Genomic DNA, 6,000 nt, shown 5'->3' with positions numbered 1-6,000 from the left:
AAAGTATGAGATCGAAATGTATTTAACCTTTTGCTTAGCAACCCATTTCTTATCTCAAAATAAAGACTTGCAATCTCCTTACATGTACAACTATCAAAGTTAAGGCTCCATACATATTCCTAATTAAAAACAAAATGTAGAGGTTTTCCTCAAAAGGAACGTACAGATGTCGAATACCATAACCACCCGCAGAAACCACAAAGTTAATGTGAGGTAGGGATATTAAACGGAAGCCAAAGCAAATTGAATTCGTAATATTGTTGTGTGTAGCCCATTGTGGGAGTCACTGATTGATAAATAAAATGCCAGACCCTCATATTTTGGCCACTAAAAAAAATAAAGTAGTGGTTGGACGAAATGTTACATAATAAATAATGTTTAATTTCTTATCTTTCAGCTGCCCAAGCACCACGGTAATGGCGTAATGACTTGTGTCTACTGTAGTAAGTCCACTTCAAGCCTGGAATAATAAAGTAGAGCTAAGATTAAAGCTTCTTTGAGCATTTCAAAGCACCACCACCATGTGCATGCATTGTCAAAGTCGAGCGGTATTCCCTTTGCAAAAATATCTACTACTCCAATTTTACCTTTGTCAACCTCTATTCCTTTAATACAAATATGATGCCCTAAAGCTATCCCTTTGATTACTATAACATGAATTTTTCAATTTTAAATGAAGCTAACTTCTTCATGACGACTTCGGACTTTCAAAAGATTACACAAAGGCAGTCATCAAAAGAGGAAGGAATCATAAACTAAAAAATGATCCATCCGCATGAATTGAAACCCTAATGACAACATGTAGAGGTCACCAAAAATTGGTATCAATTATTTGGAAGTAACGACCCCATCTCATCCACGCAAAACAAGTAAACTAGACGCCCACTGTGAAGTTGAAATTGCCGCAGTTTGTACTAGACCACAGCAATCCACTAACACCAAGCTGCATCTTCTCCAAGTCGAACTGAAAAATGTTGTCTTCCATCCGATACCCTCCAAACACAATCGCCGCCATGTGTCCATCTGTGTGCACCACCTGCTGCTTCATCTCAACAAATGCCAAGCACACCGTCTGATCATTGATTTATACAAGTGCGTTGTCATCCAACCTCAACTTCCTGCCCCCTTCAACTATCGTGACTATCTCCGGCATGATATAGCCGAACCTTGATAGCATCATGGTCTGGGTGTCGTAGCACAGCCCGAATGGCGCCACCGGCGGAGTGACCCGAGAGTAGCTAGTAGACGTGGCCCGATCATAGGTGTTCAGGAACACGCAGTACAGATCAGAGCGGAGAGCCGTGTATCTGTCCGTTGGGCTAAGCGCTACACTGAGTTCTTGGCCTTGATGTAATGGTGATACCTGCCGGAGAAATCCATGTTCCTGACCTGCAAAGGGACAGCGACCGTTGGGGCCATGTCGGGCAGCCCCCACCGCGACATGAGGAAGAACGGCCCGCCGCCGAAGATGGCCGCGCTTCGCCTACCGCCGGGTAGGCAGACGGCGAACTTCTTGGGGACCTTCTGCGCAGCAGCCACCTTTTTTTTTCGCGGTCGTGCCTAGGCACATTTTTCATTAAGAGGAAGAAGAATATAAAGTCCGTACAAGGAAATTTAGGAGCAGGGATCCCAAACTCACAAATCCTAGGAACTATATTACATGATCAACAAATGACGACCAGCAACTCTATCACAAACAGCCACAAAGGCACTCATCTGCTTAAATCGTGCTAGCAACCAGGCAACAGCTTCCTCCTCGAAGCAAGCTAAGAGCTCATAAACGGTCTTGACCTTGGAATCAAAAGTTCTTCTATTGCGCTTGGTCCAGATCATCCAAGAGGTGAGGATAACCAAGGAATCAAAGCACTTTCGATCAGTCTTCGCCAAGCTCTTGCGAGAAGTCATCCACCAATCAGCGAGGTCATGAGAATGACCATTCGATATGAGGGCTTGCTAGTTCAGCTTAAGCAGGACTTTGTACCAGATCTCCCATGCAAAGGAGCAATTCAGCAGTAGGTGGCAGCAGCGGCCACCTGAGCCGGAAGCGCGAGGTCCGAGCTGGATAGTCCGGCGACACCCACCGCGCCGGCCGGCAGGGATGCCAGGAGGGTGCCCGGCGCGCACGACGCCAGGACGGGGAAGGATGCCGGGCACAGCGGGTTCCTGCCGTAGGTGGCATTCATGGAGATCCGCGCCTGGGTCAGGTCTGCGGCGGCGCACTTGCCGAAGAAGGGGTTGTAAGGGTGGGCGGTGCACCTGCCGGAGGAGAAGTCCGGCTGGTTGTCTTGGCCGCTGGTCGCCTGCGCCCAGCACAGTGGCAGCGTGACCGGTTGGCGTCCACACACTCGCGCTCGTAGGGTCGGAACCGCACGTCTCGTGGGAGGCCTCGCAGGTGGACCAGACGAGCGGGCCGGTCGAGCACGAGGCTGCAGTCGTCGTCCTTGAAGGGTATTGTGTAGAGGGAGGTGGACTCGTCCTTGGTGATGGGGATCACTAGGGGTTTGCCACCGTATCCCTCACTCGCAAGTGCGCGTGGCGAGGAGGAGAACACTAGGTGCAAGATGAACAAGATGGACCGTGGAGGAGTAAGGAGATGGGGGAGTCAGGGTGCTCCCCTCCGGCAACTGGCGGTGATGGTTCCTCCCGTCTTTGATCCATCGGTCCGATTGATCGCTCCGTGCCACCTTCTGCAATGCTCCCCTCCATCCTTGACCCTGCTCCTGGGGTTGCATTCTCGGGAAAGGTACGATCTCTCCTGGATTCCCTGATCGTGTCTCCCTTTCCAGATGATGCCCGAAGCATTTGGCTCATTGCATCATTTGCACGTTCCAAACTGAAACTTGACGTGACCAATGTTGGTCTCATCCTTCAATCAATCCTTGGTGGGATTGCTTCTGAGTTTGCGGTTGTTGAAGTGAAGGACTGAATATTTAAGTTCACAGTTTTTTCTCACGAAGTTGGTTTGTTAGTCTATAAGCTGGGCACTTTGAGTGATGCTTCCTTCAAATTGTCCTTCGATCTCTAGAATAAAAGAGGCATGGCTCTTGTCGAATCTTTTGTTTCGACCTCTCGTGGTACTCATTTTTAGTGGGTTGAGGTTCGATTAAATAAAGACAAATGTTCTTTCATGGATGTGGTCCGCGCTTCACCACCCTTAGTGCAAATCGTGTTCCGTTGGTTCTCTTAAGCTATCTTCTTCTCGAACCTCTATTTTTGGCTGCTTGAATCCAGATGATTTGTGTCGTAATCTCATTTCTTCGGACCAGTTCATCCAAAGCGCGAAGAACACGGCCACGCGTAAATCTAGGAGAGATTTGGATTTAAATTTGAACCTCTCCCTTAATTTGGGCATTAATGCCAGCCCACATGGACTGCCCCCACCTCCTCGCATTCAGCCCATGAACTTGGGCCGATTTCCTTGTTCCCGTTGCCTTTCCCATAAACATTCCATGTCCAAGTGCCAAAACAGGGTCAGATGCACCTCCCACGCACCTCCTGCTTCAGGCTGGGACATATCTCCCTTCATTACAGGTTCCCACCTCGGTTTCTGGAATTGCCTCCGTCAGGCAGCTTGCCTTCCTTCCTTCATGTGATGAATGGAAGCCCTTCACACTTGTGGTTTGACTCTCCGAGGTCATCGGCCAGTGGACCCTGTGAGAGTGGCCCTCCACGTTTTCCTTCTTTCGGCCATTTTGCTCAGGTAATCTTAGGCAAATCAGCTGCAACCACTTCGTCTTCCATTGAGTGGCATCTCCCACCTCAGCTCACCGGAGACGGTGATACCAATCTCGCCTTGCATTGCCGCATCTCGAAGTGTCTGCCGCCAGAGTCGCTCCCAACTTCTGATGCCGCTCCACCCTCCTTCGCCTCCACACCCCCACTAACTCCAATGCGGAGCAGCTCCCGGCTCAGAAAACCCCAATTGGTGCTACAGTACTGCCCCCAAATATTCGTAGATCGCCGTGCACTGAGGAGCCAATGGCCTACCGCTTCATCAACCCTACCCCTTTCATGCCCCATGGTTGTCATCGCGTCCATGTGGAAGGCCGTAATTCCATGACTCGAGCAGTTCTTGGAAGTGCCCGTAGGCACAACAGCGACCCCGCTATCGTCGCCATTGAGCCACTTTCAGCGGAGCAGGTATCTTTTCAGTCCATCAGAGAATTGCTTGATGACTTCCTTCGCAATCACAAACAAGTGGGGTTCAAATCGATCTAACCTTGTCCTTACGGTCAGGCTTATGTGCGTCTGAATTATTATCATGACAGAGATTTCTTAATCCAAAGTAGCCCTCACACCTATGGTAATTATAGAATCAGTTTTAAGACACATAATAGAGGGTAGAATAATAGGACCACTATGATGAATTATGAGGTTTGTCTTATGATCCTAGGCTTTAACGTTGACTATTGGAAGCAAAAGGATATTGAAAAAGCAATTGCAGACTTTGGTAAACTTCTGGTGTGGGAGGAGGATCCAAATCATCCAGCTAGAATCATTGTTAAGGCTAGAGTGGCTGAACTCACGGAAATCCCTTGGTTTATTGTGTGCTTTGAGGGAGAAGATTTTGAAGGTGACTCCTGGACAGCCCAATGTGAGATCCTGCAAGCAAGGCCACTAGGAGGTGTTCCACCTGATGAGGACATACCACCGAATGGCCCAAATGATATACAGCCCACCCTGTTTGAGTTCTTTGGATTTGGTCAACCTGGCCAAGGCCCACATCAGAATGCAGATGATGCTAATCAAAATGATAATGCTAATGATGTTGCTGGAAATGGTAATGAGCCCATGGATGCTGAAGGCTGGGGATTGTGGCCTGATCAAATCAACAATGGGCCTGCTGATGTTGAGGTCAATGCTCTCTTGGTGGATGTTCCTGTACTACCTCAACCAGGGGAGGCTTCATTGAACTCAATGATCCATTGCCAGCCCAGGAGAATGGTTTAGACCTTATTGCACCCCTAGAGGAAGATTTGGGAGGTATTAAGGACTTAGTGCAGATTGCAAAACCCCTTGAAGAATAGCCCAATATTGGACCACAGCCTGAATATATCATTGATGAAGGGAATTTTTTTGAGGAAGACCCAGTGGGACAGAATGCTCCGGTGCAGATGGATCAAATTAATGCTAATCATGTGGAAGTTTTCTTCCCTCTAGAACAGATCAACCCTGATGAGATCCAGCTAGAAGATCTCATGGATGTCAACCCTGATGAAGTTGACCAGCCTGAACAGCATCAGGATGAGCAATTGCAGCTTGGTTTTGTGGAGATGATGGAACCTGCAACTGATCTAGTCTTTTCCTCCTTTTTTTCAATCTCTTAGCACTTCCCAGCCCAAGCCCAATGCTAAAGCTGTGAGCTTATGGGCAAAGTTTTTTTGCTTCAGGCTCCTCACAAGACTCAATCCTAGTACCCCACACCTGGGCTGATTTCATGACTGCTCTGCTAGTAAATCCTTCCAGTTTTGAGTGGGCAAAAAAATGCATGACTTCCCAAGCCTGGCAAAACATGAGTAACCTTTCTTCAGGACTTCACTTCACCCTGCCAGCCAAGTGCCCGATTCTTCCTACCACTTCTTGCTTCAAAGACCTGCCTGATCCCAAAAATAAACTGGTTTTGGAGGATCAAGTGGAAATAGAAACCACTTGCACCACGCCACCATCTCAGAAAGGCAAAGGTAAAGCAGTTCAAGAAAAAACCTCTCCTGGCTCTCCTTTTGACCAGATTCCGCACAAGATCTCACCCTCTTCAGGACCTTGGTCAAAATCTTTCCTGGACCAGGCTGAGAATGCTAAACAGGCTGCTGTGTTGAAGGACCCTCATAAGAGAAGGAGTCAGAGAATGCAGAACCTCAAGATGGGATTTAAAGATCCCTAATGTTCCTCAAAAGATTGTCTTGCCTGCACCGTTGCCCCCCCCCCCCTCCCACTTGTCTCCTTCTGTTATAAGAAACCTTGGTGCCAGTTTCTGCAAGCTTGATGAGAAGGATCTCACAG

General features: G+C 48.3%; 1 pseudogene; it reads right to left on the bottom strand.

The window, feature by feature from the left end:
- Positions 1–874: 874 nt before the first annotated feature.
- On the bottom strand, positions 875–3,799 carry LOC112885417 (annotated as a pseudogene).
- Between the last annotated feature and the right edge of the window lie 2,201 nt (positions 3,800–6,000).

This window comes from Panicum hallii, chromosome 3 (genome assembly GCF_002211085.1).
Source record: "Panicum hallii strain FIL2 chromosome 3, PHallii_v3.1, whole genome shotgun sequence".
NCBI lineage: Eukaryota > Viridiplantae > Streptophyta > Magnoliopsida > Poales > Poaceae > Panicum > Panicum hallii.
This window is presented reverse-complemented; position numbering and strand designations above follow the sequence as displayed.